This window comes from Quercus robur, chromosome 7 (genome assembly GCF_932294415.1).
Source record: "Quercus robur chromosome 7, dhQueRobu3.1, whole genome shotgun sequence".
NCBI lineage: Eukaryota > Viridiplantae > Streptophyta > Magnoliopsida > Fagales > Fagaceae > Quercus > Quercus robur.
Window position 1 is genome coordinate 6,041,931 of NC_065540.1, and position 16,091 is coordinate 6,058,021.

Below are 16,091 nucleotides of genomic sequence, written 5' to 3' on the forward strand. Positions count from 1 at the left end.
CTCAATTAGTAAAATCTTTTTGTTGTGGAACAAATAAGACCTAAGTTGGAATCATTTTTACCCAAAAAATTAAATGATGTTTTGGCTTGATAGTAAAAGCTATCACAATAGAGTGGACAACAACCAACTTTAAGCCCAACCCATTTAAGGCCAACCCAAACCCACCTATTTGACACCCTTACTATACCCTACCCGAATGCTATCCCATACAAGAGCAAGATAAATCAATGGAAGTTAGCACCCTATCCCTTGTAATTCAGAGATTCAAAATTTTGTGTTCTGTGTTTTTGGGGAGAGGGAGGGGGGTGTCAAATAGGCGGGTTTAGGTGGCTTTGAGATAGGTATGGACCTAGTAGGGGACCCAATAGCGCGTTGAGGGTAAGTATGGGAAGTTTGACAACGTTAGCTTCAAAAAGCTTTCTATACTTTTTTTTTTTTTTTTTTTTAAGAAAAAGAAACTTCCTATACTTACTTTCAAAGCGCTATTTCTAGAGTAAGTAATTTATAGGAAGTTTGAGAGTAAGTAGTAAGTAATTTATGGCTAGAAATAACAAGTTTTGAGAGACCAGAGTTATGATAAAGTTGTGACCCAAAAAAGACATGTGGTTAGGGATGGACCTAGAAGGGGGCCTGAGGGGGTCTAGGCCCCCCTAGCCCAAAATTGGTATGAAATTTAGAAGATATTTGAAATGAAATTTATTAATAATTTTTTTTTGGTTGAAATGACAATATTTATCATTTATATTCTTTATTTTGAAAAGATTATTTATCATTTATAATTATGATGTGAAATGAAATGACGCATAGTTAAAAAGCTGAAGCATCTGTATATATAATAGAATGACAGGTGTAAAGGAGAATTATTTAAAAATAACTAGCCTCATCACACGTTCTTCCCACGTGCAATGAGGCTTTTATTTGAAGAGGCTTTCATATCATAGTATTTTGTTTATTTATTTGAAGTATAGGGTATTTTTGTGATTCAATAAGTAGGGTTTCAATTTAATTGAAGCCATTGAAAAGAATTTTGGTTGAGGGTGAGAGATTGACGATAATTGGTGGTTGGTAGTGGTTGAATGTGATGTATAGGTTGTCCATGTTGTTTGTAGTGGTCAATTATGATTGGCAGTGGTTGATTGTGGAGTATAGGTAGTCAACTATGCTCGATTATGGGCAGTGATAGTTTGTTTGCATAGTTGATCTAGTGCCATGTAAACTGAGAGTAAGTATAGGAAGCTTGACGTGGGGCTAGAGGACGTGAGGCTGGTTGCGATGCATGAGGTGGTTAGCTAGGACAAAATTAAACTGAAGGCTATTTTAATAAAGTAATAAACCCCAAAATACATACCCTCATTTGGCACTTGTTCTGATGCTCATCGTGTTAAGATTTTCCTTGGAAGCCAGCTTTGCAGTGAGTGCACTTATAGACATCCTTGCCATCCACGGGTCTCTTCTTTCCCCGCAGAAAGTAAACAGGAGGCTTCCTCTGACCCTTACCCATTTTCTTCCCCAAACCCTAGTTGTGATGTCTAAAATGGCTCTACCAAAAGAATGTTTGAAATGGTGAAATAGGTCAGGTTAGGCTAGGCTAATTTGTTTAAATAGGCTGGGCTGGGCTGAACTAGTCTGGCCTGGTAACTTAGCTATCAAAGAATAGTTTCAAATCATATTTAAGGAATAGTTGCAAAGCTTTTCTTCTCAATCTAATCAGAGTTCAAAAAATAGAACTCAAACACTTCTACGTAAGGCTTCAAAAAATGGGTCCTAGAAATTAATAGGACTATGGGAGACTAAAAACTTGAGTCTATTTCGAGAGAAAGAGAGTTAGAGGAGTACTGGATTAAGGCTATTATTTTTCCCATTTCCAGAACAAGAAATTAGTTTTGCCATGAAATTAGCAATGGTATTTGATGACTAAAAAGTACATTAAAAAAAATGGAGTGAAGTTATTAGCTATCAAAGAAATTGTTTTTTCACGATCGATGAGATGACATGATATGATTGGTGCACAATAAAAATTTGTTAGGATGGGTCTATATATGTGAGAGTAATATTGCAAGAAGCATAACTTTACAACCTTACCAAGTTTTGAGAAAAATCATGTCCCAAGCATTGTTTTTTATCATTTGAGATGTACTACATGTGTATTCAACTCACCAACTAGACAAAACTAGCCCAACTCAACTAAACCGGACATTTTGAATTGGTTTTTTGGGGGGTTGGGTTGGGTTCTAAATTTTTTATTTTATTTTTGTTTTGTTTTGTATTATTATTATTTTTTTGAAGCTTGGGTTGGGTTTAAATTAGCACAATTTTCATCCCTATTAAACCAACCCAACCCACACGCTATTAATAATTTAAGAACTGTATGTAATTTGAATTTGTTAGATTGATTTCTATTAAATTTTGAGGCTTTGTTTAAATTTGTTAGTTTAATATATTTTGGTATTTTGAGATTTAATTTTGATGAAGTTGGAATTACAAAATATTAGGTCTATTTGTGTAAATCTTAATTTTTTTATTGAATAGTGAGTTTAAATAGTTTGCTCCTAGGCACAAGCTTAAATTTCTTAGTCCATTAGGAGTGTATGCAGCTAAATTACCTGTCAACTAGTATGGTGGGTGGGGTCACATGAGTTGCTTGTAGGTTTTAGTTACTAATTAAAGATTTCTCAATATGAAAATGTTGGACTGGGTTGAAACAATATCTCAGACCCAATTCAATCCGATCCATACATATCCCTATATTCATGGGCCTATAGTGGCGTTTATAAATGCCATTATAGGTCCATTTGAATTTTTTTTTTTTTTTTTTAAAAGTCCAACTCAAAAAAAAAATTTAATTAATTTGAGGAGAGGGAGGGGTGTCAAGTAGGTGGGTTTGGGTGGGTTTGTGGCAAGGATGGACCCAATAGGGGACCCAATAGCGCATTGAGAGTAAGCATAGGAAGCAAGACAAAGTTACCTTCAAAAAATTTCCTATACATTTTTTTGAGATCCTATACTTACTTTTAAACTTCCTATACTTACTCTCATCGCGCTATTTCTAGAGTAAATAGTTTATAGGAAGTTTGAGTGTAAGTAATAAGTAGATTATGGCTAAGAATAGCACGTTTTGAGAGGCCAAAGTTGTGACCCAAAAAATTCTAAACCCTTGTAATATGTAGAGATTTAGAAGAAACTTTTTTGTAGAAGTTAATTAGATAAATGGTAGGCTTAGTGGTTCTAAACAAAATCTCCTTGTATTATTTGTGTTTTGATACTATCCTTCGGATCAATGTTGTATTTATTATCAAAAACAAAGACAAAAAAATATATGTTCTATTTTAGTAATTAGCATAAACTTCATGAACCAAAATCCAATATGACCACACACTTCTGGTAGAGAAGAAAACTTAATCTAGCAAATGTCAAACCTCGTGTCTAGACTCATATCCTAACTAGTCGCTAACCCGTGCTATGCACGGGAACCTACCTATTTGTGAGGCAAACTAAAATAATTTTATAAAATCTAAATTTTAGAAACTATTGAAACAATATATATATATGACTAAATAATAGAGAAATATAAGAGAAAAATGAGTTACATTCAAAAAAATAATCCATGACTATAACTATTGAAAGGAAGCAAAAGATTTCGAGCCTACAAATTATAGATAATATATATATATATGTGTGTGTGTGTGTGTGTGTGACTACATAACAAAGAAATATAAGAGAAAAATGTGTTACCTTTAAAAGAATAATTCAGATATTAAAACTTTTGAAATGCCAAAAAACATTAAACTATCATAAGATTTACTTCCTATAAAATTTTGAAAAAAAAAAAAAAAATGTATATTATTACACAATAGAGAAATATAAAAGAAAAATTGGTTATCTTCGAAAGAATTATACATGGTATAGTCATTGAAATCTGCTAAACATGTTCAAATATTGCAAAAACTAACACAAATTCAGATGTTAAAACTTCCAAAATGCCACAAAATATATATAATTAAAGAATAAGTTATTAAAACAATTCAAAAAATTATATGACTATTCAAAAAGAGAAATATAAGAAAAAGAAAAAAGTACACGAACTCATAAAGCAATAAGTTTTAAATTTTAACAGGTCTAAACTTTAAATGATGAAAAAAAAAATCATATACAGTCACAGGCATAGGGTTTGGCGATTCATGTATGAAAGTCACTTAAAAAAAATACATGAAAAACCAAAAAATAAAATTTTTTTTTTTTTTAGTTATTGATACCACGAAGATCAAAAGCAACACTCAAGGATATGGACTGAGCCCCCAATTGCCATCAAGTTGCAAAATTGAGCTCCTATTGTTTCTTTTTATTGAAATGGAGAATTTTCAAATGCTCATGTTATGAACATTATCAAGTATCAGGCAATTTACCTAATTTCTATGCAGACTTTAGGAAATAGAGTACATATGGATCACCTCAATGGTTCTGCCCGTCTCATGATAGTTTCAGATCTTGATTAGACAATGGTAGATAATTTCTTGATAATTTGTTTATAATGTTTTATTGATATCTTCGTGCTATCCCTCTAGCGATTCAATTGGATAAGTGTTTGCTATCCAAGTTGATCATGATGATCTGGATAACCTTTCTCTTCTTAGATTTAATGCATTAAGGGAAGCCTATTACTGTCATGATTCTTTGCTTTGTTCTTAACGGGAAGGTCACCTACAAGTTACCAGAAGCTGAGGAATAAGAAGTTTGAGTTTAAGTTGTATTTGTTAGAAAGATATACTTTAACTCTTTGTTAAGTTTGGATTAAACAAAAATAATTTTGTTTTAAAAAAATGATAATGATGAGTTTGAGTTTAAGTTGGACTTGTTAGAGAGATAAAGTTTTACACCTTGTTAAGTTCGGTTTAAAAAAAAAAATGATAATAATGAGTTTGAGTTTAAGTTGGACTTATTAAAGAAATAGAGTTTTACTCCTTGTTAAGTTCGGTCTAAAAAATAATAATTTTATTAAAATTAAATGATAATTTTATTTAAATACATTTTATTTAAATATTGTGCTGATGTGGAAAATTGTGAGAGCTTCAAAGGCTTCGGTTTTATATATATATATATATATATATAGATTATCAAGATATGTCATGACACCGTGTTCTCCATAGATCACATGACAAATTTTAAAATAAAACCCCACCCTAGGAATATCTGCAGTTTTAAATTTAAAAGATAAAACTAGAATCAAAATTGATATAAAAAAGGGGGGTCAACATTAAGAAGAATAAAAAAATGAGGCTAAAATGCAAAACACACCATCTATTTTTCTTCAGAACTTATTTCAATTCTCTAACTTTACTTTCGTTCATTTCAGTCCTCTAAGATTGCATTTGACATTGGCTTTAAAAGCTAGCTTTTTTTACTATTTAGTCTATTTTTGCTACTATTTATGGGTTTCATTGCACTTTTTGGTACTATTAACAGGTCCCACTATAATATTTCATCTATCTTTTAACTTTATTTACAGTATTTTCAGCAAAAGTTTTTAGTATCAGCTAAATAATTTGTTCCCAAATGAATACTAAGTTTCAAATTTATTCAATTAAGATCTTTTGGCCAACTTTTGTTAAAAAATTTCGAAAAAAAATCTAGAAAATATTTTTCAACCATTAATTGAATTTTTTTAATTTAAAAAAAAAATTGAAGAAAACTTTTATAAAAAAATTAGCCACAACATATAACGAAGATTGACAGAAAAATCTTAATTGAATAAACTTGAAAGTTAGAGGATTAAAATGAAAAAAAGCAAAGTTAAAAGACTGAAATGCATTTTAGCCAAAAAAAAAAAAATTATAATTTAAGAGTCCGTTTGGTTGAAGGGGTAAAAAAGTAGAAGAATAGAAAATATTTTAATTTCCCTCCTTTTGTTTGGTTGGGATTGAAAAAATGGAGATGTGAAAAAAAAATGAATTTGTATAAATTTACCCATATACCCTTGTTTAAAAATGATACCTAGTTGGAACAAAAAAAGTGAAATATCCAAAAAAAAAAAAAAAAAATACAATCACCCATATTTATTAAAAAATAAATATCATGTATAAAAAAAAAATCACGTCTAAACACCATCATTTTCCTCTCCTACCTCTCAACGAAACACACTCTAAAAAGTTTTCCCTCCTCACTTTCTCCCCTATCTTTATTATTTTTTTTATTTTTTATTTTTATTTTTATTTTTTTCACCTCCCTAAAATCCACTCTACCAAACACACCCTAAAGATACAAAATAAAACTGAAAAGTTGTACACCAGTTCAGGCCTTGTTTGCTTTTAAAAATTATGTACCATTCAAGTTTCTTTCTCTATTTTCTCCTAATTATTTAAAAAAAAAAATTGAGTTTATTACAAAACTACAAAAGAATTTAGTATTGAGATACAAGGGATTAATTATCGTCAGTAATTTTTTTTATTATTTTGAGTTTAATACATGGACTCGTCAGTAATTTTTTTTTTTATTTTGAGTTTAATACATAGACTTGCCAATAATTTTTTTTTTTTTTTTTTTGAGTTTAAGTTATTTGCGAGGCAAAAAAATAACTTATTTTCAAAAAGTTAAAACTTAAATTATTTGAAATAAAAATAAGAGAAAAAATAGTATGAGACCCACAAACTTGGAGATGAATTTATTTCACTTAAAAACTACAGGTATGTTCCACTAAAAAAAAAGGGTATATTCAAATCTAAGACCGAGGATTGAGGCATAGGACTCAATTCAAGCGTTTGAAACGAAAAATAAAAAATAAATATAATAAGAATATAATTTAACAAGGGTAGTGTCTACATTAGCTACTTTATATTAAGTTCAAAAATATTTTTTTTTTAAAAAGGCAGACGAAGGCATTATCTGTTTATTACTCAACCACACATTTTCACTCCTAATTTATTACTCAACCCTCTAGCCTCTAGAGAGAGATAGACGCCGCAAGACAGGCGGAGAGAAAAATACAGAACAAAACACTTTTAAAGCACCAAACTTTCAGATCGGCGTTCAACTTGTTTTTCATGCCCTCACCTTTTCTTTCACTCTAAAAAAGGACCTATTATAGTCTGTTTAATCTAAAGTTTCAATAGGAAGAAAGCTAAAACAATGAAGAATATGACATATCATATATATCAATCACTACATATAGGAAATAAATCTCGACACACATACTGATATGATAACAATTCAAAATCCATGATTAAGTGTGGTTTGCTTTGATACCACTGATAGTTTTTGCGGAAGCAATATAAAACAAAATTTATATTTTCATTTAAAGATCGTTGTACCGCACAACTATAGATTCTAAATAAAACAAAATTGTGTACCTCTCTTAGCAACCAAGTGTGTTGCCTCTCAAGGTATTCACGTCTCTCTCTCTGTTTCTTTTTGGGTTTTTAGAAAACTGCAATATCACGTAGTAGTTCTGATAGCCAACCACTGATGTAATATTATAAAATCTTATTTTTATTTAAGACTTCTAAAACCCAAGAGAGAGATTGGACGTGGGATCCTTATGGATCCTAAGATTAACAATAACTTTTTGAATGTTATTGACTTATCTTGAAACTCTTTCAAAATTATTCCTTAATTTTCTCAACCATATCAAGAAAATATTTGAACTTCTACAGATTGCAATAATGTCCATCAACACATTACAATTGACCCTTGAAGATTAGAGAATTACAAATGAGGTCCCCTTACTTATAATTTTATATCTATATCCTTCCACCACACTATATTCTCACAAGCCACTAGAATTGGATTAATATTACTGTCATGTCCCTAGCTTATGTAACCCTTAATATCTTGATTTCATAATTTCTATTAGACTCCAAAATATCTTTGAAAAACTCTTTAAATATATATATATAATATTATATATATGAAAAACATTTTTGAAAAATGTCACCGACCGGTTTTGTTTTGAATCCAACTTCAATATGAAAATCAACTGAATATACTATCTTCTTTAGAGACTGGTGGATTCATTGTTAAGCAGTTGACACTGTGAAAGTTATGTGCATAATAAATAAATATACACAAACCTCTCATGTTTGAGGACCATAGAAAAATTATGATAGAACAATCTTTTAATTAACAGTGATCACTCCATAAGGTGTTCTTGATCAGATCTGATTCAGTGTATGTACTTGTTACATTACACCTACTTGTCTGCTTAAGGTCACTACCTCAATGATGGAGTAAATCATCCTATCATATACCAACACAACAAGTGTAGGCTTTAGTGGTAATATTCAATTAATATTCACAGCCTAAAACAATTAATAATCTATGAAAGACATTACTTCTTGTCTTTGGTTCCTTAACTATTAACATGATTTTTCTACAAATGTGAAATCACATGGCACATTTAAATAATGAAATATACCTATAAAAATAATGAATGTGAAAATAAAATTTTATTATCAAATAAAAATGCATAATATTGTTTTTTAGGGCACATAATTCTAACAGTTATGATCTCACTGTAGAGATGTAGAAAGAGGCCTTCCACACTGCTATCCGATGAATCTAGACAGAAAGAGAAGATCTAGAGAGAGGAAGAAGGTTTAAAAGTTTAATTATGATAAGTTTAATGCTTTCAAAAAAAAAAATTGGTACATTGTTGGTACACATTATGTACAATGCGTCTTTATTCGTGCTTAATTACCCCTCCTTGAGCCTGAACATTGTTGGTTCACCCTGTGCACACATGCGCAACACCTTGCTAGTGCACCATGATGCACTTTTGACCCATGGCCCACCACTCTGTATTAGTTGGGTACAAGCGAACGGTGCCCGAACCTTGTACATGCTCCATTTCCATGTATATCCATGGCTTACCTGCTGTTCATGTGTTCGCCATGACCTAAGGGCTTGTCTGGTCTTTGCTGCACATTTTGCTACTCATTCTTGACCTTTTGTGGCATGGATGAGTCACTGGGCTTTCATTCTTTATATCTTGCTTCCTCCCTAGGCTGGGTCTTGCTTGGGCATGGGCCTTTCCTTCTTCAATCCAATCTTTACCCTCTTTGTGAGTCAATTGACACTTCTGCCATGTCACCCCGTTGTTTCTGCCATGTTATTATTTGACTTGTACTTGCTCGGCCTCCTTTGGGCCTGCTGTACACTTTCCTTCTACTCAGTTGTAGTAGCCCAATACTATCGTTGGGCTTGTACTCACGCTGTTTTGGGCTTCCTTGGCCCATTTTATTCTTTTGCGCATCCTTGGCCCGTTTCATTTCCTCAGGCATCCCTGGCTCATTCCAATCCATCATTTCCATGGGCTTTTGCTAAGTCATTCAGGCTTCCTCGACCCAAATTACCATATCCTTTACTTTCGGGATTTATAGGCTTTCCCACTAACCCTATTTGCCTAGTTTCTTCCTTTGGGCCCCTTTGGCCTATTTTTGCTTACTTTCCTTTTTTCATAATGCCCATGGGTTTACAACTTTTTTCTTCGGGCTCCTTTGGGCCCGTTTGCTTTCTTTGAAGCCCTTTTACTATTTTACAAGCCTATGGACTATTATTCCTACCATTCGGGCTCAATGGGTTTATTCTCAACTTGCAAATTCTTCTTCTTTATTCCCTCCCATATTGTTGGGCTTCTTCCTATTATTGGGCCTCCTTGCCAAAGTGGGCATCAACAAAGAGTAAATAAGATTCTGGAACTTTTTGTTCAACAATAGTATTAGTAATCATCATCACTCCATTCAAAATGGCGAAGTACAAGATTGCATGGTTGAATACCATAAGTGACATGTTCCTTCTCTCTCTCTCTCTCAATTTCTTTTTATTTCTTTTTTTATGTTTTTTTATTTTTTATTTTCATATATTTCTTTCTTTATATATAGATTTTATGATTTTGTTGCTAAAGATTTATTGATTTATTTTATTGGTTTAGAACGGTTCATATTATTTTGAGATTAATGTCAATGTTTTTAAAAAAATTTGGTGTTTAGATTGGTTTACTCTAGACTAATCTATAATAGGGTTTGAATGCGTTAAATTTTGATTTGTGGATGATTTAAATTTTGTTATTCTATTTTTTCAAGTTTAAGCACAACCTCCTAAATAATTTTTACATATTATTTTCTATGTTTTTATTCAGACTCACCATATAATTTAATATATATTGTTTCCTTTTTCAGTTCTTCATATTTCATCTTTCCATTTGATTTTGTACTTTATTTACTTTGTTATTTGTTTAAATCAATAATGAACATACAATAGTTATATAAATCTGCTACAGTTTCTAAAGTGGAACTCTTGGTATAATCTATTGCACTCAAATATTAGTTAATGAAAATTTTCTGTAATTGAAACTATAGTTTTTTTACCAATTACACATTTTAGATTGACTTCAAAGTTGTAATTGAGTTGTTAAATTTTTTTATCTTTCCTCTTTTATATGAAATCTGTTTGATAAATTAAAACATATCATCTTCTCAAAAAGAAAAAAAAATATCATTGAGTTCTTTATATATATATATTTAAATTCAACAAATTTTTTTAGAGTATTATTTTATTTAAAGTAAATATATATGCAACAATATATCAAAGAAAGATTATAAGCGTATATAAGCAAAAATATGAGTAATTATAAGTATTTTTTTAACGGTACTATGATTGTTCATAAAAAGTTTTGGGATTTTTGGATTAATTTACCTATATAATCGGTCTCAAAATTTTTTTTTTAGGTGCCCAAAATGGCGTTGTTGTTGTTGTTGTTATTATCTCTCTAAAAATGAATATAGTGAGCAATTTTCATTAAATCTCTCTCTCTCTCTCTCCTTGATTTTCTTTTGTTCATATTTATTAATTGGCAAATGGATTATGTAAGGACACAATTTGTAACGACCCCAAAATGATATTGGGTTCGCACGTTAAGGGTCCAAACAATAAAATTTGTAGAGCGTGGTCTTGAAAGGCTAGGCCTTGATCACTGGACAGCGGTTAATCATGGTTTCTATGGAAGTTTACACGAGGGTGAACCTGACGTGTCTAGCAAGACCTTCTTCCGATGCGACCTGAGTGGTAGCGGCCCTTAGACCTCGTTCGAGGAGCTTAGTGTTCTTATTATTCTTCTTTTTTTCGAACCTTTTGGTCTGGGGCTTTTCCCCTTGGTTCTCTTTCCCTCTTATACTAGCCTTTACCCTCCTTCCAGCGTCCACGTGTAAGCTCCACTTTTTGGGGTGAGACTTGTCCCATCAGCCCATACCTAGAGTGGTTGGGGGTGGTTGTAAAAACTGAAGAGCACGGACCTGTCAGACGCAGAGTTCTTTATTGCAGTGTTGGCAGCTTTTTCACTTGCCCTGCTCCTGTACTGAGCTCGTCTTTTCCTTTAGGGCACTACGGGATGCCGAGGACGGAATCATCCTTGGCTGTGTTTTAAGGCAATTTGGACTTTCATATATGTCCTCGGCAATGCCTCTCCTCGGCTAGGGCCTTGGGCCCTAATGTAAAGTGGGCCAGGGTCATAAATTCTCTAACCCCACAATAGCCCCTCAAAATCCTGCTGCTCGACCTTTTGGTTGGGGAGGAGGGTTTTGGTGAGGAGGTCCTATATCATGGGTTGCCCAACTTTGCCCTTCATTAATGTCGGTGTCTCTTCATTTGCTTGGGAGATGCGCCGGATTATAAGACATTCCTTTAGATTTACTCATGCCGCGTCCTCGCCGTTTCAGTGCTCAAGGCACGTCTTTAATATGGTCCCTTTACGAGGCCACCCAAATCCTACGGTTGTAGACGGTGTTGGGAGTTGAGTGGAAATTGTCTCGTCTGTAGCACTTCTTGGAAATCTGCGTAGATTAAATACCACCAACTTTCCTTCCATATAAGAAGCAGGGTAGGAGGTCACTCCCTTTACGTATAGACCCTTCAGTCCTTTCAAATTCCTAATCCTTCAGCTGTGCTCAAAGTTTTCATTGCCAGTGCAATTAAACCTTAGAGAGTGACATGTTTGAGGCACGAGTGGGAGTGAAGGAACCACACCCACTTCAAAAGCACTGGGTCCTTCCGAGACTCAAGATGGCGCGGCCAGGGCAGAGGAGATGGAGACTCAAGACAATTCTCCACTTTCACAAGATGGGAGCAATGCTGCCACCTCTTTCAGTCAAAATCCGAAGCAGGTGCTGGTCGCGTCAGATTTTTGGTGCGACAATAGTGAGGTTTCTCGTCGTCAGTACCATCCGCTCTTTCTCGAGCGTTGCTAATATGACACCAGCGTGTTAGGAGTCAGAGCTGGTGTGGGGATTAAGCATCCCTGATTCCTCCTCTCTTCCTTCACTAGTGCCCCTTTCTGCTTCCGCTTCTTCTTCTTTCCCATCACTGAGGCTACCCTGGTGTTTCTACTTCTTCTTCTGCTTCTTCTTCTCTTCCATCAACGGGGCCATCCTGTCATGTGTAATCTCTACTAGAGCAGAGTTTTGAAGGATTTGTCTCTTCCTTGTATTTTTTTTTTTTTCTTTTTGCTTCTGTAGTTAGCTTTTGGTATAGGCTTACTTAAGCCCCTTATTGTACGTTGCACTATTTCTTTGTCTTAATAAAAGACGATTCTGTTTTATTCTACATATTCTTTCTTTTCTACAGTAATTACTTTGTGAATGAATGTATTTCATATGTGTATATATATATTTTTTTGAACGATACTTAGGGCTGAAACTCTTGTAAACAAAAAGCTATTATTTTGAACTTATTGAGACTATCAAGTATAATAATACCAACTTTCAATAGATTAAACATACTAGACTAACCGAGATAACAACTGAATGCTCTGTATTACGCGTGAGGCAGTCATCCGAGAGTGAGTAACCCAAAATAAACCATCCGAGAGGGTTGCCGAGTACTAGGGGGCTTGGCCGCATTCTTGGTAACACATGGCCTTAATCGTTTTTGGCATTTGGTCCGAGGACCGAGGTATGGCTATACCGGGCCTAAACATTCGTTTGCATTAGTTCCCTTAGAATTGAGGATCCGAGGATAGACCGGGACTTCCATTCGATCTAAGACTTAACCCAATTTTCAATGGGTAATCTTTCCATGGGTCAGAGTCCGAGAACCATGCAATGTCTTGGTTCTGTCCAAAACTTATAATTTTTCTTTTAAATAGTTGGTTTCCCCATAGGCTTGAGTCCGAGGACCATGCAATGCCTTGGTTTTGTACAAAACTTGTAATTTTTCTTTTAAGTAGTTGGTTTCCCCTTAGGCTTGAGTCTGGGGACCATGCAATACCTTGGTTCTGTCCAAAACTTGTAATTTTTCTTTTAAGTAGTTGGTTTCCCCATAGGCTTGAGTCCGAGGACCATGCAATGCCTTGGTTTTGTCCAAAACTTGTAATTTTTATTTTAAGTAGTTGGTTTCCTCATAGGCTTGAGTCCGATGACCATGCAATGCCCTGGTTCTGTCCAAAACTTACCGAGGACCATGCAATGCCTTGGTTTTGTACAAAACTTGTAATTTTTCTTTTAAGTAGTTAGTTTCCCCTTAGGCTTGAGTCTGGGGACCATGCAATACCTTGGTTCTATCCAAAACTTGTAATTTTTCTTTTAAGTAGTTGGTTTCCCCATAGGCTTAAGTCCGAGGACCATGCAATGCCTTGGTTTTGTCCAAAACTTGTAATTTTTATTTTAAGTAGTTGGTTTCCTCATAGGCTTGAGTCCGATGACCATGCAATGCCCTGGTTCTGTCCAAAACTTACCGAGGATTAGCCCCTCAGCCAAGGCATGGGGCGTCGAACTGATGGTGGAAGCCCCTAGAACTGTCCTTGTCACTAGTGCTTCGAAGCATAACCCCTAGTAGAACTTTATACCAGGGCAACAACACCAGGCCGCTGGAAGTAATGGAGGGGCTTTCGCAGGCCCTGGGTTGACAGGAGCTCGACCCACTATCTGTGCCAACGCACAAGCCTTCCCACAGACGGTGCCAATTGTAAGGACACAATTTGTAACGACCTCAAAATGATATTGGGTTCGCACGTTAAGGGTCCAAACAATAAAATTTGTAGAACGTGGGCTTGAAAGGCTAGGCCTTGATCACCGGACAGCGGTTAATCATGGTTTCTATGGAAGTTTACACGAGGGTGAACCTGGCGTGTCTAGCAAGACCTTCTTCCGATGCAACCTGAGTGGTAGCGACCCTTAGACCTCGTCCGAGGAGCTTAGTGTTCTTATTATTTTTCTTTTCTTCGGACCTTTTGGTCTGGGGCTTTCCTCCTTGGTTTTCTTTCCCTCTTATACTAGCCTTTACCCTCCTTCCAGTGTCCACGTGTAAGCTCCACTTTCTGGGGTGAGACTTGTCCCATCAGCCCATACCTAGAGTGGTTGGGGGTGGTTGGGGGTGGTTGGGGGTGGTTGTAAAAGCTGAAGAGCATGGTGAAGAACATAGACCTGTCAAACGCAGAGTTCTTTATTGCAGTATTGACAGCTTTTTCACTTGCCCTGCTCCTGTACTGAGCTCGTCTTTTCCTTTAGGGTACTACGGGATGCCGAGGACGGAATCATCCTTGGCTGTGTCTTAAGGCAATTTGGACTTTCATATATGTCCTCGGCTCGGGCCTTGGGCCCTAATGTAAAGTGAGCCAGGATCACAAATTCTCTGGCCCCACAGATTAGTTGTTACTAACTATATGGTTAAATAATAATGGAAAAGGAAAACATTTAATTAGAGGTGAACTCACTAAAGAATGAGAATGTCAACTTAGTTGTTATTTAACTTGGTTCAAATGTAAACTTCTATTAAGCAAAGAAATACAATCATTTGATAATACCATATTTCTTATGAAATTTATGTAAAGGAAAAAATACTATAGCTGTTTAAAGACTAATATTTACACATTTACAAATAAAAAAATTCGTGTATAGCACAAACTACCCATTAGTAATAGAGTTTTCCTAACATGTGCTTTTAGAGTATAAATTGGTAAAACATTTTAAAAATTTTTTATAGAAAAATGAAAAGGTAATTAACTATTTTGATATTTTTCTTTTTCATAAAAAACTTTATCAAAATAGATGGTTAATATATGCCCTGAACCCTTAGTAATATACTAATATTCGTTGTCATTATAGCTCCATACTAATATTCCTTTTCTCATTAAAATTTTTTCTAAAATGATTTATTAATAAAGGTCTGGGAGGCATTCATTAACTTTTCTCATAAAAGCAACTCCAAAAACTTCTATTAAGCGAGACTTGTGGAAGTACTAATTCAAAGTCACCGTAAAAAGTTACTTTGTAACTTGTAAGTCGTTACCAAACAACACTGTTCTTGCCATCTAAACAAGCTGAAATTTTTATACCCTTGTTAAACATTGTTATTCTCATTCCTTTCTTCTTCTTTTTTTACTAAATGTTATTCTCATTCCTTTCGTATGCTCCTTTAATTTTTATTTTTAACCCTTAATTGTATTTGAAAACTACCTTTAGATAAGGACCGTCTCAAGGGAGCAAGTGAAATCGCTTAGAGTGGCGGTCCATGATGTAAGAAGCCAAACTTTGTGTTTATTTTATAATTTATGGCAAAAGCCAAGTGAAAAAAAAGAAGAATTTTTTTTATGCATTAATTGGCTAATACATTACATGGTTGAATTGTAAATTTGTAATTAAAAAAAACATTGGAGGTTAAATTTTTGCTTTTCACATGGATGAATTAATATTTAAATAAAAAGTTCTAAAAAACTAAATCTTGGCCTTAGCGTAGAACTTTAAATTATTGTTAACACAAACAACTCTAAGTAGTCAAATTATTATTATTATTATTATTTTTTTTTTTTTGAGAACTTAGGTAGTCAAATTAAATAACAAGAAATCGGCACGAGAGTAGGTAAATACACGCATATCAGTCGCTAATCAATATATAGGTCTTATATTCAACAATAAAATACTCCATGTGATCTTTCTCACAAAAAAAAAAAAAAAATACTCCATGTGATTTTTGTAGTAGATTTTTTTCACCACGTTCTTCAACTTCTTTATTTTTGGCCCTCAAGTTTAGCTTTCAAACTTTGGGAACCTTCCTTTTTACCGTGTCTTATATATTTATAAAGTCATGTTTACACTTAAGTAAAAAAAAGTCAT